The following is a 26,844-nucleotide window of genomic DNA, read 5'->3' as shown; positions in this document are numbered from 1 at the left end:
CCCGCAAAGAGAGAAAAACCTTGGAAGGGAGAACACGCAACTCGGTCACAACCAAAAGGCCACACCCATTCGTCACTGGCATCCAAATTTATGACAAAATGCATTGTCCAGCAAAGTTGCTGGCATGCACTCTACAGGACATCATGAGGTAAGAACTGTTTATTTTTTCAACAGTATGTTCAGGGGAGAGCGCGAACGCAGTCCCCCACTACCACAAATTATGCAGTCGAGATTCCCACATTTGGGGAATTCGCAGGGGTCAGCATAACCGGAGTGCAATGGTTAAGCCTCGCCCTGGGTGAACCACCTTCTTGATCATGGTATCTCCCCTGCCAGGTAAGTATGAGTTGGAAGAGCCAGAGAAAAGGACTTGATTCCCAGACACAGAACTCTGGCTGGCATGCACTCTACAGGACATCATGAGGTAAGAACTGTTTATTTTTTCAACAGTATGTTCAGGGGAGAGCGCGAACGCAGTCCCCCACTACCACAAATTATGCAGTCGAGATTCCCGCATTTGGGGAATTCGCAGGGGTCAGCATAACCGGAGTGCAATGGTTAAGCCTCGCCCTGGGTGAACCACCTTCTTGATCATGGTATCTCCCCTGCCAGGTAAGTATGAGTTGGAAGAGCCAGAGAAAAGGACTTCATTCCCAGACACAGAACTCTGGCTGACGGTTGCTAAAATGCATCATACCAGAGTTCAGTGCTTTCCGCAGTAGCAGACCTGGGCAAGCTGTTTCTGCATGTCAGAAAGCAAACCTGCTGCACAAAAGCCTTTAACCTGAGCATGCCAGCATTGGAAAAATTGAAGTACATTGATTCCCGCAAAGAGAGAAAAACCTTGGAAGGGAGAACACGCAACTCGGTCACAACCAAAAGGCCACACCCATTCGTCACTGGCATCCAAATTTATGACAAAATGCATAGTCCAGCAAAGTTGCTGGCATGCACTCTACAGGACATCATGAGGTAAGAACTGTTTTTTTTTCAACATTATGTTCAGGGAGAGCGCGAACGCAGTCCCCCACTACCACAAATTATGCAGTCGAGATTCCCACATTTGGGGAATTCGCAGGGGTCAGCATAACCGGAGTGCAATGGTTAAGCCTCGCCCTGGGTGAACCACCTTCTTGATCATGGTATCTCCCCTGCCAGGTAAGTATGAGTTGGAAGAGCCAGAGAAAAGGACTTCATTCCCAGACACAGAACTCTGGCTGACGGTTGCTAAAATGCATCATACCAGAGTTCAGTGCTTTCCGCAGTAGCAGACCTGGGCAAGCTGTTTCTGCATGTCAGAAAGCAAACCTGCTGCACAAAAGCCTTTAACCTGAGCATGCCAGCATTGGAAAAATTGAAGTACATTGATTCCCGCAAAGAGAGAAAAACCTTGGAAGGGAGAACACGCAACTCGGTCACAACCAAAAGGCCACACCCATTCGTCACTGGCATCCAAATTTATGACAAAATGCATAGTCCAGCAAAGTTGCTGGCATGCACTCTACAGGACATCATGAGGTAAGAACTGTTTTTTTTTTCAACATTATGTTCAGGGAGAGCGCGAACGCAGTCCCCCACTACCACAAATTATGCAGTCGAGATTCCCACATTTGGGGAATTCGCAGGGGTCAGCATAACCGGAGTGCAATGGTTAAGCCTCGCCCTGGGTGAACCACCTTCTTGATCATGGTATCTCCCCTGCCAGGTAAGTATGAGTTGGAAGAGCCAGAGAAAAGGACTTCATTCCCAGACACAGAACTCTGGCTGACGGTTGCTAAAATGCATCATACCAGAGTTCAGTGCTTTCCGCAGTAGCAGACCTGGGCAAGCTGTTTCTGCATGTCAGAAAGCAAACCTGCTGCACAAAAGCCTTTAACCTGAGCATGCCAGCATTGAAAAATTGAAGTACATTGATTCCCGCAAAGAGAGAAAAACCTTGGAAGGGAGAACACGCAACTCGGTCACAACCAAAAGGCCACACCCATTCGTCACTGGCATCCAAATTTATGACAAAATGCATAGTCCAGCAAAGTTGCTGGCATGCACTCTACAGGACATCATGAGGTAAGAACTGTTTATTTTTTCAACAGTATGTTCAGGGGAGAGCGCGAACGCAGTCCCCCACTACCACAAATTATGCAGTCGAGATTCCCACATTTGGGGAATTCGCAGGGGTCAGCATAACCGGAGTGCAATGGTTAAGCCTCGCCCTGGGTGAACCACCTTCTTGATCATGGTATCTCCCCTGCCAGGTAAGTATGAGTTGGAAGAGCCAGAGAAAAGGACTTGATTCCCAGACACAGAACTCTGGCTGGCATGCACTCTACAGGACATCATGAGGTAAGAACTGTTTATTTTTTCAACAGTATGTTCAGGGGAGAGCGCGAACGCAGTCCCCCACTACCACAAATTATGCAGTCGAGATTCCCACATTTGGGGAATTCGCAGGGGTCAGCATAACCGGAGTGCAATGGTTAAGCCTCGCCCTGGGTGAACCACCTTCTTGATCATGGTATCTCCCCTGCCAGGTAAGTATGAGTTGGAAGAGCCAGAGAAAAGGACTTCATTCCCAGACACAGAACTCTGGCTGACGGTTGCTAAAATGCATCATACCAGAGTTCAGTGCTTTCCGCAGTAGCAGACCTGGGCAAGCTGTTTCTGCATGTCAGAAAGCAAACCTGCTGCACAAAAGCCTTTAACCTGAGCATGCCAGCATTGGAAAAATTGAAGTACATTGATTCCCGCAAAGAGAGAAAAACCTTGGAAGGGAGAACACGCAACTCGGTCACAACCAAAAGGCCACACCCATTCGTCACTGGCATCCAAATTTATGACAAAATGCATAGTCCAGCAAAGTTGCTGGCATGCACTCTACAGGACATCATGAGGTAAGAACTGTTTTTTTTTCAACATTATGTTCAGGGGAGAGCGCGAACGCAGTCCCCCACTACCACAATTATGCAGTCGAGATTCCCACATTTGGGGAATTCGCAGGGGTCAGCATAACCGGAGTGCAATGGTTAAGCCTCGCCCTGGGTGAACCACCTTCTTGATCATGGTATCTCCCCTGCCAGGTAAGTATGAGTTGGAAGAGCCAGAGAAAAGGACTTCATTCCCAGACACAGAACTCTGGCTGACGGTTGCTAAAATGCATCATACCAGAGTTCAGTGCTTTCCGCAGTAGCAGACCTGGGCAAGCTGTTTCTGCATGTCAGAAAGCAAACCTGCTGCACAAAAGCCTTTAACCTGAGCATGCCAGCATTGGAAAAATTGAAGTACATTGATTCCCGCAAAGAGAGAAAAACCTTGGAAGGGAGAACACGCAACTCGGTCACAACCAAAAGGCCACACCCATTCGTCACTGGCATCCAAATTTATGACAAAATGCATAGTCCAGCAAAGTTGCTGGCATGCACTCTACAGGACATCATGAGGTAAGAACTGTTTATTTTTTCAACAGTATGTTCAGGGGAGAGCGCGAACGCAGTCCCCCACTACCACAAATTATGCAGTCGAGATTCCCACATTTGGGGAATTCGCAGGGGTCAGCATAACCGGAGTGCAATGGTTAAGCCTCGCCCTGGGTGAACCACCTTCTTGATCATGGTATCTCCCCTGCCAGGTAAGTATGAGTTGGAAGAGCCAGAGAAAAGGACTTGATTCCCAGACACAGAACTCTGGCTGGCATGCACTCTACAGGACATCATGAGGTAAGAACTGTTTATTTTTTCAACAGTATGTTCAGGGGAGAGCGCGAACGCAGTCCCCCACTACCACAAATTATGCAGTCGAGATTCCCACATTTGGGGAATTCGCAGGGGTCAGCATAACCGGAGTGCAATGGTTAAGCCTCGCCCTGGGTGAACCACCTTCTTGATCATGGTATCTCCCCTGCCAGGTAAGTATGAGTTGGAAGAGCCAGAGAAAAGGACTTCATTCCCAGACACAGAACTCTGGCTGACGGTTGCTAAAATGCATCATACCAGAGTTCAGTGCTTTCCGCAGTAGCAGACCTGGGCAAGCTGTTTCTGCATGTCAGAAAGCAAACCTGCTGCACAAAAGCCTTTAACCTGAGCATGCCAGCATTGGAAAAATTGAAGTACATTGATTCCCGCAAAGAGAGAAAACCTTGGAAGGGAGAACACGCAACTCGGTCACAACCAAAAGGCCACACCCATTCGTCACTGGCATCCAAATTTATGACAAAATGCATAGTCCAGCAAAGTTGCTGGCATGCACTCTACAGGACATCATGAGGTAAGAACTGTTTTTTTTTCAACATTATGTTCAGGGAGAGCGCGAACGCAGTCCCCCACTACCACAAATTATGCAGTCGAGATTCCCACATTTGGGGAATTCGCAGGGGTCAGCATAACCGGAGTGCAATGGTTAAGCCTCGCCCTGGGTGAACCACCTTCTTGATCATGGTATCTCCCCTGCCAGGTAAGTATGAGTTGGAAGAGCCAGAGAAAAGGACTTCATTCCCAGACACAGAACTCTGGCTGACGGTTGCTAAAATGCATCATACCAGAGTTCAGTGCTTTCCGCAGTAGCAGACCTGGGCAAGCTGTTTCTGCATGTCAGAAAGCAAACCTGCTGCACAAAAGCCTTTAACCTGAGCATGCCAGCATTGGAAAAATTGAAGTACATTGATTCCCGCAAAGAGAGAAAAACCTTGGAAGGGAGAACACGCAACTCGGTCACAACCAAAAGGCCACACCCATTCGTCACTGGCATCCAAATTTATGCATAGTCCAAAAGTTGCTGCATGCACTCTACAGGACATCATGAGGTAAGAACTGTTTTTTTTTCAACAGTATGTTCAGGGGAGAGCGCGAACGCAGTCCCCCACTACCACAAATTATGCAGTCGAGATTCCCACATTTGGGGAATTCGCAGGGTCAGCATAACCGGAGTGCAATGGTTAAGCCTCGCCCTGGGTGAACCACCTTCTTGATCATGGTATCTCCCCTGCCAGGTAAGTATGAGTTGGAAGAGCCAGAGAAAAGGACTTCATTCCCAGACACAGAACTCTGGCTGACGGTTGCTAAAATGCATCATACCAGAGTTCAGTGCTTTCCGCAGTAGCAGACCTGGGCAAGCTGTTTCTGCATGTCAGAAAGCAAACCTGCTGCACAAAAGCCTTTAACCTGAGCATGCCAGCATTGGAAAAATTGAAGTACATTGATTCCCGCAAAGAGAGAAAAACCTTGGAAGGGAGAACACGCAACTCGGTCACAACCAAAAGGCCACACCCATTCGTCACTGGCATCCAAATTTATGACAAAATGCATAGTCCAGCAAAGTTGCTTGCATGCACTCTACAGGACATCATGAGGTAAGAACTGTTTTTTTTTCAACATTATGTTCAGGGGAGAGCGCGAACGCAGTCCCCCACTACCACAAATTATGCAGTCGAGATTCCCACATTTGGGGAATTCGCAGGGGTCAGCATAACCGGAGTGCAATGGTTAAGCCTCGCCCTGGGTGAACCACCTTCTTGATCATGGTATCTCCCCTGCCAGGTAAGTATGAGTTGGAAGAGCCAGAGAAAAGGACTTCATTCCCAGACACAGAACTCTGGCTGACGGTTGCTAAAATGCATCATACCAGAGTTCAGTGCTTTCCGCAGTAGCAGACCTGGGCAAGCTGTTTCTGCATGTCAGAAAGCAAACCTGCTGCACAAAAGCCTTTAACCTGAGCATGCCAGCATTGGAAAAATTGAAGTACATTGATTCCCGCAAAGAGAGAAAAACCTTGGAAGGGAGAACACGCAACTCGGTCACAACCAAAAGGCCACACCCATTCGTCACTGGCATCCAAATTTATGACAAAATGCATAGTCCAGCAAAGTTGCTTGCATGCACTCTACAGGACATCATGAGGTAAGAACTGTTTTTTTTTTCAACATTATGTTCAGGGGAGAGCGCGAACGCAGTCCCCCACTACCACAAATTATGCAGTCGAGATTCCCACATTTGGGGAATTCGCAGGGGTCAGCATAACCGGAGTGCAATGGTTAAGCCTCGCCCTGGGTGAACCACCTTCTTGATCATGGTATCTCCCCTGCCAGGTAAGTATGAGTTGGAAGAGCCAGAGAAAAGGACTTCATTCCCAGACACAGAACTCTGGCTGACGGTTGCTAAAATGCATCATACCAGAGTTCAGTGCTTTCCGCAGTAGCAGACCTGGGCAAGCTGTTTCTGCATGTCAGAAAGCAAACCTGCTGCACAAAAGCCTTTAACCTGAGCATGCCAGCATTGGAAAAATTGAAGTACATTGATTCCCGCAAAGAGAGAAAAACCTTGGAAGGGAGAACACGCAACTCGGTCACAACCAAAAGGCCACACCCATTCGTCACTGGCATCCAAATTTATGACAAAATGCATAGTCCAGCAAAGTTGCTTGCATGCACTCTACAGGACATCATGAGGTAAGAACTGTTTTTTTTTCAACAGTATGTTCAGGGGAGAGCGCGAACGCAGTCCCCCACTACCACAAATTATGCAGTCGAGATTCCCACATTTGGGGAATTCGCAGGGGTCAGCATAACCGGAGTGCAATGGTTAAGCCTCGCCCTGGGTGAACCACCTTCTTGATCATGGTATCTCCCCTGCCAGGTAAGTATGAGTTGGAAGAGCCAGAGAAAAGGACTTCATTCCCAGACACAGAACTCTGGCTGACGGTTGCTAAAATGCATCATACCAGAGTTCAGTGCTTTCCGCAGTAGCAGACCTGGGCAAGCTGTTTCTGCATGTCAGAAAGCAAACCTGCTGCACAAAAGCCTTTAACCTGAGCATGCCAGCATTGGAAAAATTGAAGTACATTGATTCCCGCAAAGAGAGAAAAACCTTGGAAGGGAGAACACGCAACTCGGTCACAACCAAAAGGCCACACCCATTCGTCACTGGCATCTAAATTTATGACAAAATGCATAGTCCAGCAAAGTTGCTGGCATGCACTCTACAGGACATCATGAGGTAAGAACTGTTTATTTTTTCAACATTATGTTCAGGGGAGAGCGCGAACGCAGTCCCCCACTACCACAAATTATGCAGTCGAGATTCCCACATTTGGGGAATTCGCAGGGGTCAGCATAACCGGAGTGCAATGGTTAAGCCTCGCCCTGGGTGAACCACCTTCTTGATCATGGTATCTCCCCTGCCAGGTAAGTATGAGTTGGAAGAGCCAGAGAAAAGGACTTCATTCCCAGACACAGAACTCTGGCTGACGGTTGCTAAAATGCATCATACCAGAGTTCAGTGCTTTCCGCAGTAGCAGACCTGGGCAAGCTGTTTCTGCATGTCAGAAAGCAAACCTGCTGCACAAAAGCCTTTAACCTGAGCATGCCAGCATTGGAAAAATTGAAGTACATTGATTCCCGCAAAGAGAGAAAAACCTTGGAAGGGAGAACACGCAACTCGGTCACAACCAAAAGGCCACACCCATTCGTCACTGGCATCCAAATTTATGACAAAATGCATAGTCCAGCAAAGTTGCTTGCATGCACTCTACAGGACATCATGAGGTAAGAACTGTTTTTTTTTCAACAGTATGTTCAGGGGAGAGCGCGAACGCAGTCCCCCACTACCACAAATTATGCAGTCGAGATTCCCACATTTGGGGAATTCGCAGGGGTCAGCATAACCGGAGTGCAATGGTTAAGCCTCGCCCTGGGTGAACCACCTTCTTGATCATGGTATCTCCCCTGCCAGGTAAGTATGAGTTGGAAGAGCCAGAGAAAAGGACTTCATTCCCAGACACAGAACTCTGGCTGACGGTTGCTAAAATGCATCATACCAGAGTTCAGTGCTTTCCGCAGTAGCAGACCTGGGCAAGCTGTTTCTGCATGTCAGAAAGCAAACCTGCTGCACAAAAGCCTTTAACCTGAGCATGCCAGCATTGGAAAAATTGAAGTACATTGATTCCCGCAAAGAGAGAAAAACCTTGGAAGGGAGAACACGCAACTCGGTCACAACCAAAAGGCCACACCCATTCGTCACTGGCATCCAAATTTATGACAAAATGCATAGTCCAGCAAAGTTGCTTGCATGCACTCTACAGGACATCATGAGGTAAGAACTGTTTTTTTTTCAACATTATGTTCAGGGGAGAGCGCGAACGCAGTCCCCCACTACCACAAATTATGCAGTCGAGATTCCCACATTTGGGGAATTCGCAGGGGTCAGCATAACCGGAGTGCAATGGTTAAGCCTCGCCCTGGGTGAACCACCTTCTTGATCATGGTATCTCCCCTGCCAGGTAAGTATGAGTTGGAAGAGCCAGAGAAAAGGACTTCATTCCCAGACACAGAACTCTGGCTGACGGTTGCTAAAATGCATCATACCAGAGTTCAGTGCTTTCCGCAGTAGCAGACCTGGGCAAGCTGTTTCTGCATGTCAGAAAGCAAACCTGCTGCACAAAAGCCTTTAACCTGAGCATGCCAGCATTGGAAAATTGAAGTACATTGATTCCCGCAAAGAGAGAAAAACCTTGGAAGGGAGAACACGCAACTCGGTCACAACCAAAAGGCCACACCCATTCGTCACTGGCATCCAAATTTATGACAAAATGCATAGTCCAGCAAAGTTGCTTGCATGCACTCTACAGGACATCATGAGGTAAGAACTGTTTTTTTTTTCAACATTATGTTCAGGGAGAGCGCGAACGCAGTCCCCCACTACCACAAATTATGCAGTCGAGATTCCCACATTTGGGGAATTCGCAGGGGTCAGCATAACCGGAGTGCAATGGTTAAGCCTCGCCCTGGGTGAACCACCTTCTTGATCATGGTATCTCCCCTGCCAGGTAAGTATGAGTTGGAAGAGCCAGAGAAAAGGACTTCATTCCCAGACACAGAACTCTGGCTGACGGTTGCTAAAATGCATCATACCAGAGTTCAGTGCTTTCCGCAGTAGCAGACCTGGGCAAGCTGTTTCTGCATGTCAGAAAGCAAACCTGCTGCACAAAAGCCTTTAACCTGAGCATGCCAGCATTGGAAAAATTGAAGTACATTGATTCCCGCAAAGAGAGAAAAACCTTGGAAGGGAGAACACGCAACTCGGTCACAACCAAAAGGCCACACCCATTCGTCACTGGCATCCAAATTTATGACAAAATGCATAGTCCAGCAAAGTTGCTTGCATGCACTCTACAGGACATCATGAGGTAAGAACTGTTTTTTTTTCAACAGTATGTTCAGGGGAGAGCGCGAACGCAGTCCCCCACTACCACAAATTATGCAGTCGAGATTCCCACATTTGGGGAATTCGCAGGGTCAGCATAACCGGAGTGCAATGGTTAAGCCTCGCCCTGGGTGAACCACCTTCTTGATCATGGTATCTCCCCTGCCAGGTAAGTATGAGTTGGAAGAGCCAGAGAAAAGGACTTCATTCCCAGACACAGAACTCTGGCTGACGGTTGCTAAAATGCATCATACCAGAGTTCAGTGCTTTCCGCAGTAGCAGACCTGGGCAAGCTGTTTCTGCATGTCAGAAAGCAAACCTGCTGCACAAAAGCCTTTAACCTGAGCATGCCAGCATTGGAAAAATTGAAGTACATTGATTCCCGCAAAGAGAGAAAAACCTTGGAAGGGAGAACACGCAACTCGGTCACAACCAAAAGGCCACACCCATTCGTCACTGGCATCCAAATTTATGACAAAATGCATAGTCCAGCAAAGTTGCTTGCATGCACTCTACAGGACATCATGAGGTAAGAACTGTTTTTTTTTCAACATTATGTTCAGGGGAGAGCGCGAACGCAGTCCCCCACTACCACAAATTATGCAGTCGAGATTCCCACATTTGGGGAATTCGCAGGGGTCAGCATAACCGGAGTGCAATGGTTAAGCCTCGCCCTGGGTGAACCACCTTCTTGATCATGGTATCTCCCCTGCCAGGTAAGTATGAGTTGGAAGAGCCAGAGAAAAGGACTTCATTCCCAGACACAGAACTCTGGCTGACGGTTGCTAAAATGCATCATACCAGAGTTCAGTGCTTTCCGCAGTAGCAGACCTGGGCAAGCTGTTTCTGCATGTCAGAAAGCAAACCTGCTGCACAAAAGCCTTTAACCTGAGCATGCCAGCATTGGAAAAATTGAAGTACATTGATTCCCGCAAAGAGAGAAAAACCTTGGAAGGGAGAACACGCAACTCGGTCACAACCAAAAGGCCACACCCATTCGTCACTGGCATCCAAATTTATGACAAAATGCATAGTCCAGCAAAGTTGCTTGCATGCACTCTACAGGACATCATGAGGTAAGAACTGTTTTTTTTTCAACATTATGTTCAGGGGAGAGCGCGAACGCAGTCCCCCACTACCACAAATTATGCAGTCGAGATTCCCACATTTGGGGAATTCGCAGGGGTCAGCATAACCGGAGTGCAATGGTTAAGCCTCGCCCTGGGTGAACCACCTTCTTGATCATGGTATCTCCCCTGCCAGGTAAGTATGAGTTGGAAGAGCCAGAGAAAAGGACTTCATTCCCAGACACAGAACTCTGGCTGACGGTTGCTAAAATGCATCATACCAGAGTTCAGTGCTTTCCGCAGTAGCAGACCTGGGCAAGCTGTTTCTGCATGTCAGAAAGCAAACCTGCTGCACAAAAGCCTTTAACCTGAGCATGCCAGCATTGGAAAAATTGAAGTACATTGATTCCCGCAAAGAGAGAAAAACCTTGGAAGGGAGAACACGCAACTCGGTCACAACCAAAAGGCCACACCCATTCGTCACTGGCATCCAAATTTATGACAAAATGCATAGTCCAGCAAAGTTGCTTGCATGCACTCTACAGGACATCATGAGGTAAGAACTGTTTTTTTTTCAACATATGTTCAGGGGAGAGCGCGAACGCAGTCCCCCACTACCACAAATTATGCAGTCGAGATTCCCACATTTGGGGAATTCGCAGGGGTCAGCATAACCGGAGTGCAATGGTTAAGCCTCGCCCTGGGTGAACCACCTTCTTGATCATGGTATCTCCCCTGCCAGGTAAGTATGAGTTGGAAGAGCCAGAGAAAAGGACTTCATTCCCAGACACAGAACTCTGGCTGACGGTTGCTAAAATGCATCATACCAGAGTTCAGTGCTTTCCGCAGTAGCAGACCTGGGCAAGCTGTTTCTGCATGTCAGAAGCAAACCTGCTGCACAAAAGCCTTTAACCTGAGCATGCCAGCATTGGAAAAATTGAAGTACATTGATTCCCGCAAAGAGAGAAAAACCTTGGAAGGGAGAACACGCAACTCGGTCACAACCAAAAGGCCACACCCATTCGTCACTGGCATCCAAATTTATGACAAAATGCATAGTCCAGCAAAGTTGCTTGCATGCACTCTACAGGACATCATGAGGTAAGAACTGTTTTTTTTTCAACAGTATGTTCAGGGGAGAGCGCGAACGCAGTCCCCCACTACCACAAATTATGCAGTCGAGATTCCCACATTGGGGAATTCGCAGGGGTCAGCATAACCGGAGTGCAATGGTTAAGCCTCGCCCTGGGTGAACCACCTTCTTGATCATGGTATCTCCCCTGCCAGGTAAGTATGAGTTGGAAGAGCCAGAGAAAAGGACTTCATTCCCAGACACAGAACTCTGGCTGACGGTTGCTAAAATGCATCATACCAGAGTTCAGTGCTTTCCGCAGTAGCAGACCTGGGCAAGCTGTTTCTGCATGTCAGAAAGCAAACCTGCTGCACAAAAGCCTTTAACCTGAGCATGCCAGCATTGGAAAAATTGAAGTACATTGATTCCCGCAAAGAGAGAAAAACCTTGGAAGGGAGAACACGCAACTCGGTCACAACCAAAAGGCCACACCCATTCGTCACTGGCATCCAAATTTATGACAAAATGCATAGTCCAGCAAAGTTGCTTGCATGCACTCTACAGGACATCATGAGGTAAGAACTGTTTTTTTTTTCAACATTATGTTCAGGGGAGAGCGCGAACGCAGTCCCCCACTACCACAAATTATGCAGTCGAGATTCCCACATTTGGGGAATTCGCAGGGGTCAGCATAACCGGAGTGCAATGGTTAAGCCTCGCCCTGGGTGAACCACCTTCTTGATCATGGTATCTCCCCTGCCAGGTAAGTATGAGTTGGAAGAGCCAGAGAAAAGGACTTCATTCCCAGACACAGAACTCTGGCTGACGGTTGCTAAAATGCATCATACCAGAGTTCAGTGCTTTCCGCAGTAGCAGACCTGGGCAAGCTGTTTCTGCATGTCAGAAAGCAAACCTGCTGCACAAAAGCCTTTAACCTGAGCATGCCAGCATTGGAAAAATTGAAGTACATTGATTCCCGCAAAGAGAGAAAAACCTTGGAAGGGAGAACACGCAACTCGGTCACAACCAAAAGGCCACACCCATTCGTCACTGGCATCCAAATTTATGACAAAATGCATAGTCCAGCAAAGTTGCTTGCATGCACTCTACAGGACATCATGAGGTAAGAACTGTTTTTTTTTCAACATTATGTTCAGGGGAGAGCGCGAACGCAGTCCCCCACTACCACAAATTATGCAGTCGAGATTCCCACATTTGGGGAATTCGCAGGGGTCAGCATAACCGGAGTGCAATGGTTAAGCCTCGCCCTGGGTGAACCACCTTCTTGATCATGGTATCTCCCCTGCCAGGTAAGTATGAGTTGGAAGAGCCAGAGAAAAGGACTTCATTCCCAGACACAGAACTCTGGCTGACGGTTGCTAAAATGCATCATACCAGAGTTCAGTGCTTTCCGCAGTAGCAGACCTGGGCAAGCTGTTTCTGCATGTCAGAAAGCAAACCTGCTGCACAAAAGCCTTTAACCTGAGCATGCCAGCATTGGAAAAATTGAAGTACATTGATTCCCGCAAAGAGAGAAAAACCTTGGAAGGGAGAACACGCAACTCGGTCACAACCAAAAGGCCACACCCATTCGTCACTGGCATCCAAATTTATGACAAAATGCATAGTCCAGCAAAGTTGCTTGCATGCACTCTACAGGACATCATGAGGTAAGAACTGTTTTTTTTTCAACATTATGTTCAGGGGAGAGCGCGAACGCAGTCCCCCACTACCACAAATTATGCAGTCGAGATTCCCACATTTGGGGAATTCGCAGGGGTCAGCATAACCGGAGTGCAATGGTTAAGCCTCGCCCTGGGTGAACCACCTTCTTGATCATGGTATCTCCCCTGCCAGGTAAGTATGAGTTGGAAGAGCCAGAGAAAAGGACTTCATTCCCAGACACAGAACTCTGGCTGACGGTTGCTAAAATGCATCATACCAGAGTTCAGTGCTTTCCGCAGTAGCAGACCTGGGCAAGCTGTTTCTGCATGTCAGAAAGCAAACCTGCTGCACAAAAGCCTTTAACCTGAGCATGCCAGCATTGGAAAAATTGAAGTACATTGATTCCCGCAAAGAGAGAAAAACCTTGGAAGGGAGAACACGCAACTCGGTCACAACCAAAAGGCCACACCCATTCGTCACTGGCATCCAAATTTATGACAAAATGCATAGTCCAGCAAAGTTGCTTGCATGCACTCTACAGGACATCATGAGGTAAGAACTGTTTATTTTTTCAACAGTATGTTCAGGGGAGAGCGCGAACGCAGTCCCCCACTACCACAAATTATGCAGTCGAGATTCCCACATTTGGGGAATTCGCAGGGGTCAGCATAACCGGAGTGCAATGGTTAAGCCTCGCCCTGGGTGAACCACCTTCTTGATCATGGTATCTCCCCTGCCAGGTAAGTATGAGTTGGAAGAGCCAGAGAAAAGGACTTCATTCCCAGACACAGAACTCTGGCTGACGGTTGCTAAAATGCATCATACCAGAGTTCAGTGCTTTCCGCAGTAGCAGACCTGGGCAAGCTGTTTCTGCATGTCAGAAAGCAAACCTGCTGCACAAAAGCCTTTAACCTGAGCATGCCAGCATTGGAAAAATTGAAGTACATTGATTCCCGCAAAGAGAGAAAAACCTTGGAAGGGAGAACACGCAACTCGGTCACAACCAAAAGGCCACACCCATTCGTCACTGGCATCCAAATTTATGACAAAATGCATAGTCCAGCAAAGTTGCTTGCATGCACTCTACAGGACATCATGAGGTAAGAACTGTTTTTTTTTCAACATTATGTTCAGGGGAGAGCGCGAACGCAGTCCCCCACTACCACAAATTATGCAGTCGAGATTCCCACATTTGGGGAATTCGCAGGGGTCAGCATAACCGGAGTGCAATGGTTAAGCCTCGCCCTGGGTGAACCACCTTCTTGATCATGGTATCTCCCCTGCCAGGTAAGTATGAGTTGGAAGAGCCAGAGAAAAGGACTTCATTCCCAGACACAGAACTCTGGCTGACGGTTGCTAAAATGCATCATACCAGAGTTCAGTGCTTTCCGCAGTAGCAGACCTGGGCAAGCTGTTTCTGCATGTCAGAAAGCAAACCTGCTGCACAAAAGCCTTTAACCTGAGCATGCCAGCATTGGAAAAATTGAAGTACATTGATTCCCGCAAAGAGAGAAAAACCTTGGAAGGGAGAACACGCAACTCGGTCACAACCAAAAGGCCACACCCATTCGTCACTGGCATCCAAATTTATGACAAAATGCATAGTCCAGCAAAGTTGCTTGCATGCACTCTACAGGACATCATGAGGTAAGAACTGTTTATTTTTTCAACAGTATGTTTGGGGGAGAGCGCGAACGCAGTCCCCCACTACCACAAATTATGCAGTCGAGATTCCCACATTTGGGGAATTCGCAGGGGTCAGCATAACCGGAGTGCAATGGTTAAGCCTCGCCCTGGGTGAACCACCTTCTTGATCATGGTATCTCCCCTGCCAGGTAAGTATGAGTTGGAAGAGCCATAGAAAAGGACTTCATTCCCAGACACAGAACTCTGGCTGACGGTTGCTAAAATGCATCATACCAGAGTTCAGTGCTTTCCGCAGTAGCAGACCTGGGCAAGCTGTTTCTGCATGTCAGAAAGCAAACCTGCTGCACAAAAGCCTTTAACCTGAGCATGCCAGCATTGGAAAAATTGAAGTACATTGATTCCCGCAAAGAGAGAAAAACCTTGGAAGGGAGAACACGCAACTCGGTCACAACCAAAAGGCCACACCCATTCGTCACTGGCATCCAAATTTATGACAAAATGCATAGTCCAGCAAAGTTGCTTGCATGCACTCTACAGGACATCATGAGGTAAGAACTGTTTTTTTTTCAACATTATGTTCAGGGGAGAGCGCGAACGCAGTCCCCCACTACCACAAATTATGCAGTCGAGATTCCCACATTTGGGGAATTCGCAGGGGTCAGCATAACCGGAGTGCAATGGTTAAGCCTCGCCCTGGGTGAACCACCTTCTTGATCATGGTATCTCCCCTGCCAGGTAAGTATGAGTTGGAAGAGCCAGAGAAAAGGACTTCATTCCCAGACACAGAACTCTGGCTGACGGTTGCTAAAATGCATCATACCAGAGTTCAGTGCTTTCCGCAGTAGCAGACCTGGGCAAGCTGTTTCTGCATGTCAGAAAGCAAACCTGCTGCACAAAAGCCTTTAACCTGAGCATGCCAGCATTGGAAAAATTGAAGTACATTGATTCCCGCAAGAGAGAAAAACCTTGGAAGGGAGAACACGCAACTCGGTCACAACCAAAGGCCACACCCATTCGTCACTGGCATCCAAATTTATGACAAAATGCATAGTCCAGCAAAGTTGCTTGCATGCACTCTACAGGACATCATGAGGTAAGAACTTTTTTTTTTCAACATTATGTTCAGGGGAGAGCGCGAACGCAGTCCCCCACTACCACAAATTATGCAGTCGAGATTCCCACATTTGGGGAATTCGCAGGGGTCAGCATAACCGGAGTGCAATGGTTAAGCCTCGCCCTGGGTGAACCACCTTCTTGATCATGGTATCTCCCCTGCCAGGTAAGTATGAGTTGGAAGAGCCAGAGAAAAGGACTTCATTCCCAGACACAGAACTCTGGCTGACGGTTGCTAAAATGCATCATACCAGAGTTCAGTGCTTTCCGCAGTAGCAGACCTGGGCAAGCTGTTTCTGCATGTCAGAAAGCAAACCTGCTGCACAAAAGCCTTTAACCTGAGCATGCCAGCATTGGAAAAATTGAAGTACATTGATTCCCGCAAAGAGAGAAAAACCTTGGAAGGGAGAACACGCAACTCGGTCACAACCAAAAGGCCACACCCATTCGTCACTGGCATCCAAATTTATGACAAAATGCATAGTCCAGCAAAGTTGCTTGCATGCACTCTACAGGACATCATGAGGTAAGAACTGTTTTTTTTTCAACATTATGTTCAGGGGAGAGCGCGAACGCAGTCCCCCACTACCACAAATTATGCAGTCGAGATTCCCACATTTGGGGAATTCGCAGGGGTCAGCATAACCGGAGTGCAATGGTTAAGCCTCGCCCTGGGTGAACCACCTTCTTGATCATGGTATCTCCCCTGCCAGGTAAGTATGAGTTGGAAGAGCCAGAGAAAAGGACTTCATTCCCAGACACAGAACTCTGGCTGACGGTTGCTAAAATGCATCATACCAGAGTTCAGTGCTTTCCGCAGTAGCAGACCTGGGCAAGCTGTTTCTGCATGTCAGAAAGCAAACCTGCTGCACAAAAGCCTTTAACCTGAGCATGCCAGCATTGGAAAAATTGAAGTACATTGATTCCCGCAAAGAGAGAAAAACCTTGGAAGGGAGAACACGCAACTCGGTCACAACCAAAGGCCACACCCATTCGTCACTGGCATCCAAATTTATGACAAAATGCATAGTCCAGCAAAGTTGCTTGCATGCACTCTACAGGACATCATGAGGTAAGAACTGTTTTTTTTCAACATTATGTTCAGGGGAGAGCGCGAACGCAGTCCCCCACTACCACAAATTATGCAGTCGAGATTCCCACATTTGGGGAATTCGCAGGGGTCAGCATAACCGGAGTGCAATGGTTAAGCCTCGCCCTGGGTGAACCACCTTCTTGATCATGGTATCTCCCCTGCCAGGTAAGTATGAGTTGGAAGAGCCAGAGAAAAGGACTTCATTCCCAGACACAGAACTCTGGCTGACGGTTGCTAAAATGCATCATACCAGAGTTCAGTGCTTTCCGCAGTAGCAGACCTGGGCAAGCTGTTTCTGCATGTCAGGAAGCAAACCTGCTGCACAAAAGCCTTTAACCTGAGCATGCCAGCATTGGAAAAATTGAAGTACATTGATTCCCGCAAAGAGAGAAAAACCTTGGAAGGGAGAACACGCAACTCTTTCACAACCAAAAGGCCACACCCATTCGTCACTGGCATCCAAATTTATGACAAAATGCATAGTCCAGCAAAGTTGCTTGCATGCACTCTACAGGACATCATGAGGTAAGAACTGTTTTTTTTTTCAACATTATGTTCAGGGGAGAGCGCGAACGCAGTCCCCCACTACCACAAATTATGCAGTCGAGATTCCCACATTTGGGGAATTCGCAGAGGTCAGAATAACCGGAGTGCAATGGTTAAGCCTCGCCCTGGGTGAACCACCTTCTTGATCATGGTATCTCCCCTGCCAGGTAAGTATGAGTTGGAAGAGCCAGAGAAAAGGACTTCATTCCCAGACACAGAACTCTGGCTGACGGTTGCTAAAATGCATCATACCAGAGTTCAGTGCTTTCCGCAGTAGCAGACCTGGGCAAGCTGTTTCTGCATGTCAGAAAGCAAACCTGCTGCACAAAAGCCTTTAACCTGAGCATGCCAGCATTGGAAAAATTGAAGTACATTGATTCCCGCAAAGAGAGAAAAACCTTGGAAGGGAGAACACGCAACTCGGTCACAACCAAAAGGCCACACCCATTCGTCACTGGCATCCAAATTTATGACAAAATGCATAGTCCAGCAAAGTTGCTTGCATGCACTCTACAGGACATCATGAGGTAAGAACTGTTTATTTTTTCAACAGTATGTTTGGGGGAGAGCGCGAACGCAGTCCCCCACTACCACAAATTATGCAGTCGAGATTCCCACATTTGGGGAATTCGCAGGGGTCAGCATAACCGGAGTGCAATGGTTAAGCCTCGCCCTGGGTGAACCACCTTCTTGATCATGGTATCTCCCCTGCCAGGTAAGTATGAGTTGGAAGAGCCATAGAAAAGGACTTCATTCCCAGACACAGAACTCTGGCTGACGGTTGCTAAAATGCATCATACCAGAGTTCAGTGCTTTCCGCAGTAGCAGACCTGGGCAAGCTGTTTCTGCATGTCAGAAAGCAAACCTGCTGCACAAAAGCCTTTAACCTGAGCATGCCAGCATTGGAAAAATTGAAGTACATTGATTCCCGCAAAGAGAGAAAAACCTTGGAAGGGAGAACACGCAACTCGGTCACAACCAAAAGGCCACACCCATTCGTCACTGGCATCCAAATTTATGACAAAATGCATAGTCCAGCAAAGTTGCTTGCATGCACTCTACAGGACATCATGAGGTAAGAACTGTTTATTTTTTCAACAGTATGTTCAGGGGAGAGCGCGAACGCAGTCCCCCACTACCACAAATTATGCAGTCGAGATTCCCACATTGGGGAATTCGCAGGGGTCAGCATAACCGGAGTGCAATGGTTAAGCCTCGCCCTGGGTGAACCACCTTCTTGATCATGGTATCTCCCCTGCCAGGTAAGTATGAGTTGGAAGAGCCAGAGAAAAGGACTTCATTCCCAGACACAGAACTCTGGCTGACGGTTGCTAAAATGCATCATACCAGAGTTCAGTGCTTTCCGCAGTAGCAGACCTGGGCAAGCTGTTTCTGCATGTCAGAAAGCAAACCTGCTGCACAAAAGCCTTTAACCTGAGCATGCCAGCATTGGAAAAATTGAAGTACATTGATTCCCGCAAAGAGAGAAAAACCTTGGAAGGGAGAACACGCAACTCGGTCACAACCAAAAGGCCACACCCATTCGTCACTGGCATCCAAATTTATGACAAAATGCATAGTCCAGCAAAGTTGCTTGCATGCACTCTACAGGACATCATGAGGTAAGAACTGTTTTTTTTTCAACATTATGTTCAGGGGAGAGCGCGAACGCAGTCCCCCACTACCACAAATTATGCAGTCGAGATTCCCACATTGGGGAATTCGCAGGGGTCAGCATAACCGGAGTGCAATGGTTAAGCCTCGCCCTGGGTGAACCACCTTCTTGATCATGGTATCTCCCCTGCCAGGTAAGTATGAGTTGGAAGAGCCAGAGAAAAGGACTTCATTCCCAGACACAGAACTCTGGCTGACGGTTGCTAAAATGCATCATACCAGAGTTCAGTGCTTTCCGCAGTAGCAGACCTGGGCAAGCTGTTTCTGCATGTCAGAAAGCAAACCTGCTGCACAAAAGCCTTTAACCTGAGCATGCCAGCATTGGAAAAATTGAAGTACATTGATTCCCGCAAAGAGAGAAAAACCTTGGAAGGGAGAACACGCAACTCGGTCACAACCAAAAGGCCACACCCATTCGTCACTGGCATCCAAATTTATGACAAAATGCATAGTCCAGCAAAGTTGCTTGCATGCACTCTACAGGACATCATGAGGTAAGAACTGTTTTTTTTTCAACAGTATGTTCAGGGGAGAGCGCGAACGCAGTCCCCCACTACCACAAATTATGCAGTCGAGATTCCCACATTTGGGGAATTCGCAGGGTCAGCATAACCGGAGTGCAATGGTTAAGCCTCGCCCTGGGTGAACCACCTTCTTGATCATGGTATCTCCCCTGCCAGGTAAGTATGAGTTGGAAGAGCCAGAGAAAAGGACTTCATTCCCAGACACAGAACTCTGGCTGACGGTTGCTAAAATGCATCATACCAGAGTTCAGTGCTTTCCGCAGTAGCAGACCTGGGCAAGCTGTTTCTGCATGTCAGAAAGCAAACCTGCTGCACAAAAGCCTTTAACCTGAGCATGCCAGCATTGGAAAAATTGAAGTACATTGATTCCCGCAAAGAGAGAAAAACCTTGGAAGGGAGAACACGCAACTCTTTCACAACCAAAAGGCCACACCCATTCGTCACTGGCATCCAAATTTATGACAAAATGCATAGTCCAGCAAAGTTGCTTGCATGCATTCTACAGGACATCATGAGGTAAGAACGATTTATTTTTTCAACAGTATGTTCGGGGGAGAGCGCGAACGCAGTCCCCCACTACCACAAATTATGCAGTCGAGATTCCCACATTTGGGGAATTCGCAGGGGTCAGCATAACCGGAGTGCAATGGTTAAGCCTCGCCCTGGGTGAACCACCTTCTTGATCATGGTATCTCCCCTGCCAGGTAAGTATGAGTTGGAAGAGCCAGAGAAAAGGACTTCATTCCCAGACACAGAACTCTGGCTGACGGTTGCTAAAATGCATCATACCAGAGTTCAGTGCTTTCCGCAGTAGCAGACCTGGGCAAGCTGTTTCTGCATGTCAGAAAGCAAACCTGCTGCACAAAAGCCTTTAACCTGAGCATGCCAGCATTGGAAAAATTGAAGTACATTGATTCCCGCAAAGAGAGAAAAACCTTGGAAGGGAGAACACGCAACTCGGTCACAACCAAAAGGCCACACCCATTCGTCACTGGCATCCAAATTTATGACAAAATGCATAGTCCAGCAAAGTTGCTTGCATGCACTCTACAGGACATCATGAGGTAAGAACTGTTTTTTTTTCAACAGTATGTTCAGGGGAGAGCGCGAACGCAGTCCCCCACTACCACAAATTATGCAGTCGAGATTCCCACATTTGGGGAATTCGCAGGGGTCAGCATAACCGGAGTGCAATGGTTAAGCCTCGCCCTGGGTGAACCACCTTCTTGATCATGGTATCTCCCCTGCCAGGTAAGTATGAGTTGGAAGAGCCAGAGAAAAGGACTTCATTCCCAGACACAGAACTCTGGCTGACGGTTGCTAAAATGCATCATACCAGAGTTCAGTGCTTTCCGCAGTAGCAGACCTGGGCAAGCTGTTTCTGCATGTCAGAAGCAAACCTGCTGCACAAAAGCCTTTAACCTGAGCATGCCAGCATTGGAAAAATTGAAGTACATTGATTCCCGCAAAGAGAGAAAAACCTTGGAAGGGAGAACACGCAACTCGGTCACAACCAAAAGGCCACACCCATTCGTCACTGGCATCCAAATTTATGACAAAATGCATAGTCCAGCAAAGTTGCTTGCATGCACTCTACAGGACATCATGAGGTAAGAACTGTTTTTTTTTTCAACATTATGTTCAGGGGAGAGCGCGAACGCAGTCCCCCACTACCACAAATTATGCAGTCGAGATTCCCACATTTGGGGAATTCGCAGGGTCAGCATAACCGGAGTGCAATGGTTAAGCCTCGCCCTGGGTGAACCACCTTCTTGATCATGGTATCTCCCCTGCCAGGTAAGTATGAGTTGGAAGAGCCAGAGAAAAGGACTTCATTCCCAGACACAGAACTCTGGCTGACGGTTGCTAAAATGCATCATACCAGAGTTCAGTGCTTTCCGCAGTAGCAGACCTGGGCAAGCTGTTTCTGCATGTCAGAAAGCAAACCTGCTGCACAAAAGCCTTTAACCTGAGCATGCCAGCATTGGAAAAATTGAAGTACATTGATTCCCGCAAAGAGAGAAAAACCTTGGAAGGGAGAACACGCAACTCGGTCACAACCAAAAGGCCACACCCATTCGTCACTGGCATCCAAATTTATGACAAAATGCATAGTCCAGCAAAGTTGCTTGCATGCACTCTACAGGACATCATGAGGTAAGAACTGTTTTTTTTTTCAACATATGTTCAGGGGAGAGCGCGAACGCAGTCCCCACTACCACAATTATGCAGTCGAGATTCCCACATTTGGGGAATTCGCAGGGGTCAGCATAACCGGAGTGCAATGGTTAAGCCTCGCCCTGGGTGAACCACCTTCTTGATCATGGTATCTCCCCTGCCAGGTAAGTATGAGTTGGAAGAGCCAGAGAAAAGGACTTCATTCCCAGACACAGAACTCTGGCTGACGGTTGCTAAAATGCATCATACCAGAGTTCAGTGCTTTCCGCAGTAGCAGACCTGGGCAAGCTGTTTCTGCATGTCAGAAAGCAAACCTGCTGCACAAAAGCCTTTAACCTGAGCATGCCAGCATTGGAAAATTGAAGTACATTGATTCCCGCAAAGAGAGAAAAACCTTGGAAGGGAGAACACGCAACTCGGTCACAACCAAAAGGCCACACCCATTCGTCACTGGCATCCAATTTATGACAAAATGCATAGTCCAGCAAAGTTGCTGGCATGCACTCTACAGGACATCATGAGGTAAGAACTGTTTTTTTCAACATATGTTCAGGGGAGAGCGCGAACGCAGTCCCCCACTACCACAAATTATGCAGTCGAGATTCCCACATTTGGGGAATTCGCAGGGGTCAGCATAACCGGAGTGCAATGGTTAAGCCTCGCCCTGGGTGAACCACCTTCTTGATCATGGTATCTCCCCTGCCAGGTAAGTATGAGTTGGAAGAGCCAGAGAAAAGGACTTCATTCCCAGACACAGAACTCTGGCTGACGGTTGCTAAAATGCATCATACCAGAGTTCAGTGCTTTCCGCAGTAGCAGACCTGGGCAAGCTGTTTCTGCATGTCAGAAAGCAAACCTGCTGCACAAAAGCCTTTAACCTGAGCATGCCAGCATTGGAAAAATTGAAGTACATTGATTCCCGCAAAGAGAGAAAAACCTTGGAAGGGAGAACACGCAACTCGGTCACAACCAAAAGGCCACACCCATTCGTCACTGGCATCCAAATTTATGACAAAATGCATAGTCCAGCAAAGTTGCTGGCATGCACTCTACAGGACATCATGAGGTAAGAACTGTTTTTTTTTCAACATTATGTTCAGGGGAGAGCGCGAACGCAGTCCCCCACTACCACAAATTATGCAGTCGAGATTCCCACATTTGGGGAATTCGCAGGGTCAGCATAACCGGAGTGCAATGGTTAAGCCTCGCCCTGGGTGAACCACCTTCTTGATCATGGTATCTCCCCTGCCAGGTAAGTATGAGTTGGAAGAGCCAGAGAAAAGGACTTCATTCCCAGACACAGAACTCTGGCTGACGGTTGCTAAAATGCATCATACCAGAGTTCAGTGCTTTCCGTAGCAGACCTGGGCAAGCTGTTTCTGCATGTCAGAAAGCAAACCTGCTGCACAAAAGCCTTTAACCTGAGCATGCCAGCATTGGAAAAATTGAAGTACATTGATTCCCGCAAAGAGAGAAAAACCTTGGAAGGGAGAACACGCAACTCGGTCACAACCAAAAGGCCACACCCATTCGTCACTGGCATCCAAATTTATGACAAAATGCATAGTCCAGCAAAGTTGCTTGCATGCACTCTACAGGACATCATGAGTAAGAACTGTTTTTTTTTTCAACATTATGTTCAGGGGAGAGCGCGAACGCAGTCCCCCACTACCACAAATTATGCAGTCGAGATTCCCACATTTGGGGAATTCGCAGAGGTCAGCATACCGGAGTGCAATGGTTAAGCCTCGCCCTGGGTGAACCACCTTCTTGATCATGGTATCTCCCCTGCCAGGTAAGTATGTTGGAAGAGCCAGAGAAAAGGACTTCATTCCCAGACACAGAACTCTGGCTGACGGTTGCTAAAATGCATCATACCAGAGTTCAGTGCTTTCCGCAGTAGCAGACCTGGGCAAGCTGTTTCTGCATGTCAGAAAGCAAACCTGCTGCACAAAAGCCTTTAACCTGAGCATGCCAGCATTGGAAAAATTGAAGTACATTGATTCCCGCAAGAGAGAAAAACCTTGGAAGGGAGAACACGCAACTCGGTCACAACCAAAAGCCACACCCATTCGTCACTGGCATCCAAATTTATGACAAAATGCATAGTCCAGCAAAGTTGCTTGCATGCACTCTACAGGACATCATGAGGTAAGAACTGTTTTTTTTTTCAACAGTATGTTTGGGGGAGAGCGCGAACGCAGTCCCCCACTACCACAAATTATGCAGTCGAGATTCCCACATTTGGGGAATTCGCAGGGGTCAGCATAACCGGAGTGCAATGGTTAAGCCTCGCCCTGGGTGAACCACCTTCTTGATCATGGTATCTCCCCTGCCAGGTAGTATGAGTTGGAAGAGCCAGAGAAAGGACTTCATTCCCAGACACAGAACTCTGGCTGACGGTTGCTAAAATGCATCATACCAGAGTTCAGTGCTTTCCGCAGTAGCAGACCTGGGCAAGCTGTTTCTGCATGTCAGAAAGCAAACCTGCTGCACAAAAGCCTTTAACCTGAGCATGCCAGCATTGGAAAATTGAAGTACATTGATTCCCGCAAAGAGAGAAACCTTGGAAGGGAGAACACGCAACTCGGTCACAACCAAAAGGCCACACCATTCGTCACTGGCATCCAAATTTATGACAAAATGCATAGTCCAGCAAAGTTGCTTGCATGCACTCTACAGGACATCATGAGGTAAGAACTGTTTATTTTTTCAACAGTATGTTCGGGGAGAGCGCGAACGCAGTCCCCCACTACCACAAATTATGCAGTCGAGATTCCCACATTTGGGGAATTCGCAGCAGGTCAGCATAACCGGAGTGCAATGGTTAAGCCTCGCCCTGGGTGAACCACCTTCTTGATCATGGTATCTCCCCTGCCAGGTAAGTATGAGTTGGAAGAGCCAGAGAAAAGGACTTCATTCCCAGACACAGAACTCTGGCTGACGGTTGCTAAAATGCATCATACCAGAGTTCAGTGCTTTCCGCAGTAGCAGACCTGGCAAGCTGTTTCTGCATGTCAGAAAGCAAACCTGCTGCACAAAAGCCTTTAACCTGAGCATGCCCATTGGAAAAATTGAAGTACATTGATTCCCGCAAAGAGAGAAAAACCTTGGAAGGGAGAACACGCAACTCGGTCACAACCAAAGGCCACACCCATTCGTCACTGGCATCCAAATTTATGACAAAATGCATAGTCCAGCAAAGTGCTTGCATGCACTCTACAGGACATCATGAGGTAAAAACGTTTTTTTTTCAACAGTATGTTCAGGGAGAGCGCGAACGCAGTCCCCCACTACCACAAATTATGCAGTCGAGATTCCCACATTTGGGGAATTCGCAGGGTCAGCATAACCGGAGTGCAATGGTTAAGCCTCGCCCTGGGTGAACCACCTTCTTGATCATGGTATCTCCCCTGCCAGGTAAGTATGAGTTGGAAGAGCCAGAGAAAAGGACTTCATCCCAGACACAGAACTCTGGCTGACGGTTGCTAAAATGCATCATACCAGAGTTCAGTGCTTTCCGCGCAGTAGCAGACCTGGGCAAGCTGTTTCTGCATGTCAGAAAGCAAACCTGCTGCACAAAAGCCTTTAACCTGAGCATGCCAGCATTGGAAAAATTGAAGTACATTGATTCCCGCAAAGAGAGAAAAACCTTGGAAGGGAGAACACGCAACTCGGTCACAACCAAAAGGCCACACCCATTCGTCACTGGCATCCAAATTTATGACAAAATGCATAGTCCAGCAAAGTTGCTTGCATGCACTCTACAGGACATCATGAGGTAAGAACTGTTTTTTTTCAACAGTATGTTCAGGGGAGAGCGCGAACGCAGTCCCCCACTACCACAAATTATGCAGTCGAGATTCCCACATTTGGGGAATTCGCAGAGGTCAGCATAACCGGAGTGCAATGGTTAAGCCTCGCCCTGGGTGAACCACCTTCTTGATCATGGTATCTCCCCTGCCAGGTAAGTATGAGTTGGAAGAGCCAGAGAAAAGGACTTCATTCCCAGACACAGAACTCTGGCTGACGGTTGCTAAAATGCATCATACCAGAGTTCAGTGCTTTCCGCAGTAGCAGACCTGGGCAAGCTGTTTCTGCATGTCAGAAGCAACCTGCTGCACAAAAGCCTTTAACCTGAGCATGCCAGCATTGGAAAAATTGAAGTACATTGATTCCCGCAAAGAGAGAAAAACCTTGGAAGGGAGAACACGCAACTCGGTCACAACCAAAAGGCCACACCCATTCGTCACTGGCATCCAAATTTATGACAAAATGCATAGTCCAGCAAAGTTGCTTGCATGCCTCTACAGGACATCATGAGGTAAGAACTGTTTTTTTTCAACAGTATGTTTGGGGGAGAGCGCGAACGCAGTCCCCCACTACCACAAATTATGCAGTCGAGATTCCCACATTTGGGGAATTCGCAGGGTCAGCATAACCGGAGTGCAATGGTTAAGCCTCGCCCTGGGTGACCACCTTCTTGATCATGGTATCTCCCCTGCCAGGTAAGTATGAGTTGGAAGAGCCAGAGAAAAGGACTTCATTCCCAGACACAGAACTCTGGCTGACGGTTGCTAAAATGCATCATACCAGAGTTCAGTGCTTTCCGCAGTAGCAGACCTGGGCAAGCTGTTTCTGCATGTCAGAAAGCAAACCTGCTGCACAAAAGCCTTTAACCTGAGCATGCCAGCATTGGAAAAATTGAAGTACATTGATTCCCGCAAAGAGAGAAAACCTTGGAAGGGAGAACACGCAACTCGGTCACAACCAAAAGGCCACACCCATTCGTCACTGGCATCCAAATTTATGACAAATGCATAGTCCAGCAAAGTTGCTGCATGCACTCTACAGGACATCATGAGGTAAGAACTGTTTTTTTTTCAACAGTATGTTCAGGAGAGCGCGAACGCAGTCCCCCACTACCACAAATTATGCAGTCGAGATTCCCACATTTGGGGAATTCGCAGGGTCAGCATAACCGAGTGCAATGGTTAAGCCTCGCCCTGGGTGAACCACCTTCTTGATCATGGTATCTCCCCTGCCAGGTAAGTATGAGTTGGAAGAGCCAGAGAAAAGG

General features: G+C 47.7%; 51 non-coding genes across 51 annotated transcripts; all 51 read right to left on the bottom strand.

Annotated features, from left to right (window-relative positions):
• Window positions 1-180: 180 nt before the first annotated feature.
• LOC116674702 (U1 spliceosomal RNA) lies at window positions 181-344 on the bottom strand. Its single transcript, XR_004328179.1, has one exon. It is a non-coding gene; the product is annotated as a U1 spliceosomal RNA (small nuclear RNA).
• Window positions 345-456: 112 nt separating this feature from the next.
• Window positions 457-620, bottom strand: LOC116674709 (U1 spliceosomal RNA). The gene has a single exon (XR_004328185.1). It is a non-coding gene; the product is annotated as a U1 spliceosomal RNA (small nuclear RNA).
• Window positions 621-1,002: 382 nt separating this feature from the next.
• LOC116674716 (U1 spliceosomal RNA) lies at window positions 1,003-1,166 on the bottom strand. Its single transcript, XR_004328192.1, has one exon. It is a non-coding gene; the product is annotated as a U1 spliceosomal RNA (small nuclear RNA).
• A 383-nt stretch (window positions 1,167-1,549) lies between these two features.
• Window positions 1,550-1,713, bottom strand: LOC116674715 (U1 spliceosomal RNA). Its single transcript, XR_004328191.1, has one exon. It is a non-coding gene; the product is annotated as a U1 spliceosomal RNA (small nuclear RNA).
• A 383-nt stretch (window positions 1,714-2,096) lies between these two features.
• Window positions 2,097-2,260, bottom strand: LOC116674701 (U1 spliceosomal RNA). The gene has a single exon (XR_004328178.1). It is a non-coding gene; the product is annotated as a U1 spliceosomal RNA (small nuclear RNA).
• A 112-nt stretch (window positions 2,261-2,372) lies between these two features.
• LOC116674700 (U1 spliceosomal RNA) lies at window positions 2,373-2,536 on the bottom strand. The gene has a single exon (XR_004328177.1). It is a non-coding gene; the product is annotated as a U1 spliceosomal RNA (small nuclear RNA).
• A 383-nt stretch (window positions 2,537-2,919) lies between these two features.
• On the bottom strand, window positions 2,920-3,082 carry LOC116674659 (U1 spliceosomal RNA). Its single transcript, XR_004328139.1, has one exon. It is a non-coding gene; the product is annotated as a U1 spliceosomal RNA (small nuclear RNA).
• A 384-nt stretch (window positions 3,083-3,466) lies between these two features.
• Window positions 3,467-3,630, bottom strand: LOC116674699 (U1 spliceosomal RNA). Its single transcript, XR_004328176.1, has one exon. It is a non-coding gene; the product is annotated as a U1 spliceosomal RNA (small nuclear RNA).
• Window positions 3,631-3,742: 112 nt separating this feature from the next.
• LOC116674697 (U1 spliceosomal RNA) lies at window positions 3,743-3,906 on the bottom strand. The gene has a single exon (XR_004328174.1). It is a non-coding gene; the product is annotated as a U1 spliceosomal RNA (small nuclear RNA).
• Window positions 3,907-4,287: 381 nt separating this feature from the next.
• LOC116674714 (U1 spliceosomal RNA) lies at window positions 4,288-4,451 on the bottom strand. The gene has a single exon (XR_004328190.1). It is a non-coding gene; the product is annotated as a U1 spliceosomal RNA (small nuclear RNA).
• Window positions 4,452-4,823: 372 nt separating this feature from the next.
• Window positions 4,824-4,986, bottom strand: LOC116674723 (U1 spliceosomal RNA). The gene has a single exon (XR_004328199.1). It is a non-coding gene; the product is annotated as a U1 spliceosomal RNA (small nuclear RNA).
• A 383-nt stretch (window positions 4,987-5,369) lies between these two features.
• On the bottom strand, window positions 5,370-5,533 carry LOC116674696 (U1 spliceosomal RNA). The gene has a single exon (XR_004328173.1). It is a non-coding gene; the product is annotated as a U1 spliceosomal RNA (small nuclear RNA).
• Window positions 5,534-5,917: 384 nt separating this feature from the next.
• On the bottom strand, window positions 5,918-6,081 carry LOC116674695 (U1 spliceosomal RNA). The gene has a single exon (XR_004328172.1). It is a non-coding gene; the product is annotated as a U1 spliceosomal RNA (small nuclear RNA).
• A 383-nt stretch (window positions 6,082-6,464) lies between these two features.
• On the bottom strand, window positions 6,465-6,628 carry LOC116674693 (U1 spliceosomal RNA). The gene has a single exon (XR_004328171.1). It is a non-coding gene; the product is annotated as a U1 spliceosomal RNA (small nuclear RNA).
• A 384-nt stretch (window positions 6,629-7,012) lies between these two features.
• LOC116674692 (U1 spliceosomal RNA) lies at window positions 7,013-7,176 on the bottom strand. Its single transcript, XR_004328170.1, has one exon. It is a non-coding gene; the product is annotated as a U1 spliceosomal RNA (small nuclear RNA).
• A 383-nt stretch (window positions 7,177-7,559) lies between these two features.
• On the bottom strand, window positions 7,560-7,723 carry LOC116674691 (U1 spliceosomal RNA). The gene has a single exon (XR_004328169.1). It is a non-coding gene; the product is annotated as a U1 spliceosomal RNA (small nuclear RNA).
• Window positions 7,724-8,106: 383 nt separating this feature from the next.
• LOC116674690 (U1 spliceosomal RNA) lies at window positions 8,107-8,270 on the bottom strand. The gene has a single exon (XR_004328168.1). It is a non-coding gene; the product is annotated as a U1 spliceosomal RNA (small nuclear RNA).
• Window positions 8,271-8,652: 382 nt separating this feature from the next.
• On the bottom strand, window positions 8,653-8,816 carry LOC116674713 (U1 spliceosomal RNA). The gene has a single exon (XR_004328189.1). It is a non-coding gene; the product is annotated as a U1 spliceosomal RNA (small nuclear RNA).
• A 383-nt stretch (window positions 8,817-9,199) lies between these two features.
• Window positions 9,200-9,362, bottom strand: LOC116674722 (U1 spliceosomal RNA). Its single transcript, XR_004328198.1, has one exon. It is a non-coding gene; the product is annotated as a U1 spliceosomal RNA (small nuclear RNA).
• Window positions 9,363-9,745: 383 nt separating this feature from the next.
• On the bottom strand, window positions 9,746-9,909 carry LOC116674689 (U1 spliceosomal RNA). Its single transcript, XR_004328167.1, has one exon. It is a non-coding gene; the product is annotated as a U1 spliceosomal RNA (small nuclear RNA).
• A 383-nt stretch (window positions 9,910-10,292) lies between these two features.
• On the bottom strand, window positions 10,293-10,456 carry LOC116674687 (U1 spliceosomal RNA). The gene has a single exon (XR_004328166.1). It is a non-coding gene; the product is annotated as a U1 spliceosomal RNA (small nuclear RNA).
• Window positions 10,457-10,838: 382 nt separating this feature from the next.
• On the bottom strand, window positions 10,839-11,002 carry LOC116674686 (U1 spliceosomal RNA). The gene has a single exon (XR_004328165.1). It is a non-coding gene; the product is annotated as a U1 spliceosomal RNA (small nuclear RNA).
• A 382-nt stretch (window positions 11,003-11,384) lies between these two features.
• LOC116674708 (U1 spliceosomal RNA) lies at window positions 11,385-11,547 on the bottom strand. The gene has a single exon (XR_004328184.1). It is a non-coding gene; the product is annotated as a U1 spliceosomal RNA (small nuclear RNA).
• A 384-nt stretch (window positions 11,548-11,931) lies between these two features.
• On the bottom strand, window positions 11,932-12,095 carry LOC116674684 (U1 spliceosomal RNA). The gene has a single exon (XR_004328163.1). It is a non-coding gene; the product is annotated as a U1 spliceosomal RNA (small nuclear RNA).
• Window positions 12,096-12,478: 383 nt separating this feature from the next.
• Window positions 12,479-12,642, bottom strand: LOC116674683 (U1 spliceosomal RNA). Its single transcript, XR_004328162.1, has one exon. It is a non-coding gene; the product is annotated as a U1 spliceosomal RNA (small nuclear RNA).
• A 383-nt stretch (window positions 12,643-13,025) lies between these two features.
• On the bottom strand, window positions 13,026-13,189 carry LOC116674682 (U1 spliceosomal RNA). Its single transcript, XR_004328161.1, has one exon. It is a non-coding gene; the product is annotated as a U1 spliceosomal RNA (small nuclear RNA).
• Window positions 13,190-13,573: 384 nt separating this feature from the next.
• On the bottom strand, window positions 13,574-13,737 carry LOC116674681 (U1 spliceosomal RNA). Its single transcript, XR_004328160.1, has one exon. It is a non-coding gene; the product is annotated as a U1 spliceosomal RNA (small nuclear RNA).
• Window positions 13,738-14,120: 383 nt separating this feature from the next.
• LOC116674680 (U1 spliceosomal RNA) lies at window positions 14,121-14,284 on the bottom strand. The gene has a single exon (XR_004328159.1). It is a non-coding gene; the product is annotated as a U1 spliceosomal RNA (small nuclear RNA).
• Window positions 14,285-14,668: 384 nt separating this feature from the next.
• Window positions 14,669-14,832, bottom strand: LOC116674685 (U1 spliceosomal RNA). Its single transcript, XR_004328164.1, has one exon. It is a non-coding gene; the product is annotated as a U1 spliceosomal RNA (small nuclear RNA).
• Window positions 14,833-15,215: 383 nt separating this feature from the next.
• Window positions 15,216-15,379, bottom strand: LOC116674679 (U1 spliceosomal RNA). Its single transcript, XR_004328158.1, has one exon. It is a non-coding gene; the product is annotated as a U1 spliceosomal RNA (small nuclear RNA).
• Window positions 15,380-15,759: 380 nt separating this feature from the next.
• Window positions 15,760-15,923, bottom strand: LOC116674678 (U1 spliceosomal RNA). Its single transcript, XR_004328157.1, has one exon. It is a non-coding gene; the product is annotated as a U1 spliceosomal RNA (small nuclear RNA).
• A 383-nt stretch (window positions 15,924-16,306) lies between these two features.
• Window positions 16,307-16,470, bottom strand: LOC116674677 (U1 spliceosomal RNA). Its single transcript, XR_004328156.1, has one exon. It is a non-coding gene; the product is annotated as a U1 spliceosomal RNA (small nuclear RNA).
• A 381-nt stretch (window positions 16,471-16,851) lies between these two features.
• Window positions 16,852-17,015, bottom strand: LOC116674676 (U1 spliceosomal RNA). The gene has a single exon (XR_004328155.1). It is a non-coding gene; the product is annotated as a U1 spliceosomal RNA (small nuclear RNA).
• A 384-nt stretch (window positions 17,016-17,399) lies between these two features.
• LOC116674717 (U1 spliceosomal RNA) lies at window positions 17,400-17,563 on the bottom strand. Its single transcript, XR_004328193.1, has one exon. It is a non-coding gene; the product is annotated as a U1 spliceosomal RNA (small nuclear RNA).
• A 384-nt stretch (window positions 17,564-17,947) lies between these two features.
• LOC116674658 (U1 spliceosomal RNA) lies at window positions 17,948-18,111 on the bottom strand. The gene has a single exon (XR_004328138.1). It is a non-coding gene; the product is annotated as a U1 spliceosomal RNA (small nuclear RNA).
• A 384-nt stretch (window positions 18,112-18,495) lies between these two features.
• On the bottom strand, window positions 18,496-18,658 carry LOC116674707 (U1 spliceosomal RNA). Its single transcript, XR_004328183.1, has one exon. It is a non-coding gene; the product is annotated as a U1 spliceosomal RNA (small nuclear RNA).
• A 383-nt stretch (window positions 18,659-19,041) lies between these two features.
• LOC116674706 (U1 spliceosomal RNA) lies at window positions 19,042-19,204 on the bottom strand. Its single transcript, XR_004328182.1, has one exon. It is a non-coding gene; the product is annotated as a U1 spliceosomal RNA (small nuclear RNA).
• A 383-nt stretch (window positions 19,205-19,587) lies between these two features.
• On the bottom strand, window positions 19,588-19,750 carry LOC116674720 (U1 spliceosomal RNA). Its single transcript, XR_004328196.1, has one exon. It is a non-coding gene; the product is annotated as a U1 spliceosomal RNA (small nuclear RNA).
• Window positions 19,751-20,134: 384 nt separating this feature from the next.
• On the bottom strand, window positions 20,135-20,298 carry LOC116674710 (U1 spliceosomal RNA). Its single transcript, XR_004328186.1, has one exon. It is a non-coding gene; the product is annotated as a U1 spliceosomal RNA (small nuclear RNA).
• A 383-nt stretch (window positions 20,299-20,681) lies between these two features.
• On the bottom strand, window positions 20,682-20,845 carry LOC116674664 (U1 spliceosomal RNA). The gene has a single exon (XR_004328144.1). It is a non-coding gene; the product is annotated as a U1 spliceosomal RNA (small nuclear RNA).
• Window positions 20,846-21,228: 383 nt separating this feature from the next.
• LOC116674719 (U1 spliceosomal RNA) lies at window positions 21,229-21,391 on the bottom strand. The gene has a single exon (XR_004328195.1). It is a non-coding gene; the product is annotated as a U1 spliceosomal RNA (small nuclear RNA).
• Window positions 21,392-21,775: 384 nt separating this feature from the next.
• On the bottom strand, window positions 21,776-21,936 carry LOC116674661 (U1 spliceosomal RNA). Its single transcript, XR_004328141.1, has one exon. It is a non-coding gene; the product is annotated as a U1 spliceosomal RNA (small nuclear RNA).
• Window positions 21,937-22,314: 378 nt separating this feature from the next.
• On the bottom strand, window positions 22,315-22,478 carry LOC116674721 (U1 spliceosomal RNA). Its single transcript, XR_004328197.1, has one exon. It is a non-coding gene; the product is annotated as a U1 spliceosomal RNA (small nuclear RNA).
• A 383-nt stretch (window positions 22,479-22,861) lies between these two features.
• On the bottom strand, window positions 22,862-23,024 carry LOC116674718 (U1 spliceosomal RNA). The gene has a single exon (XR_004328194.1). It is a non-coding gene; the product is annotated as a U1 spliceosomal RNA (small nuclear RNA).
• Window positions 23,025-23,404: 380 nt separating this feature from the next.
• Window positions 23,405-23,567, bottom strand: LOC116674724 (U1 spliceosomal RNA). The gene has a single exon (XR_004328200.1). It is a non-coding gene; the product is annotated as a U1 spliceosomal RNA (small nuclear RNA).
• A 380-nt stretch (window positions 23,568-23,947) lies between these two features.
• On the bottom strand, window positions 23,948-24,110 carry LOC116674726 (U1 spliceosomal RNA). The gene has a single exon (XR_004328202.1). It is a non-coding gene; the product is annotated as a U1 spliceosomal RNA (small nuclear RNA).
• Window positions 24,111-24,488: 378 nt separating this feature from the next.
• Window positions 24,489-24,653, bottom strand: LOC116674665 (U1 spliceosomal RNA). Its single transcript, XR_004328145.1, has one exon. It is a non-coding gene; the product is annotated as a U1 spliceosomal RNA (small nuclear RNA).
• Window positions 24,654-25,029: 376 nt separating this feature from the next.
• On the bottom strand, window positions 25,030-25,192 carry LOC116674660 (U1 spliceosomal RNA). Its single transcript, XR_004328140.1, has one exon. It is a non-coding gene; the product is annotated as a U1 spliceosomal RNA (small nuclear RNA).
• Window positions 25,193-25,575: 383 nt separating this feature from the next.
• On the bottom strand, window positions 25,576-25,739 carry LOC116674711 (U1 spliceosomal RNA). Its single transcript, XR_004328187.1, has one exon. It is a non-coding gene; the product is annotated as a U1 spliceosomal RNA (small nuclear RNA).
• Window positions 25,740-26,118: 379 nt separating this feature from the next.
• Window positions 26,119-26,280, bottom strand: LOC116674662 (U1 spliceosomal RNA). Its single transcript, XR_004328142.1, has one exon. It is a non-coding gene; the product is annotated as a U1 spliceosomal RNA (small nuclear RNA).
• Window positions 26,281-26,658: 378 nt separating this feature from the next.
• On the bottom strand, window positions 26,659-26,820 carry LOC116674667 (U1 spliceosomal RNA). The gene has a single exon (XR_004328147.1). It is a non-coding gene; the product is annotated as a U1 spliceosomal RNA (small nuclear RNA).
• Window positions 26,821-26,844: the final 24 nt, after the last annotated feature.

The sequence above is a fragment of the Etheostoma spectabile genome, unplaced genomic scaffold, assembly GCF_008692095.1.
Source record: "Etheostoma spectabile isolate EspeVRDwgs_2016 unplaced genomic scaffold, UIUC_Espe_1.0 scaffold00000978, whole genome shotgun sequence".
NCBI classification, from domain to species: Eukaryota; Metazoa; Chordata; class Actinopteri; order Perciformes; family Percidae; genus Etheostoma; species Etheostoma spectabile.
This window is presented reverse-complemented; position numbering and strand designations above follow the sequence as displayed.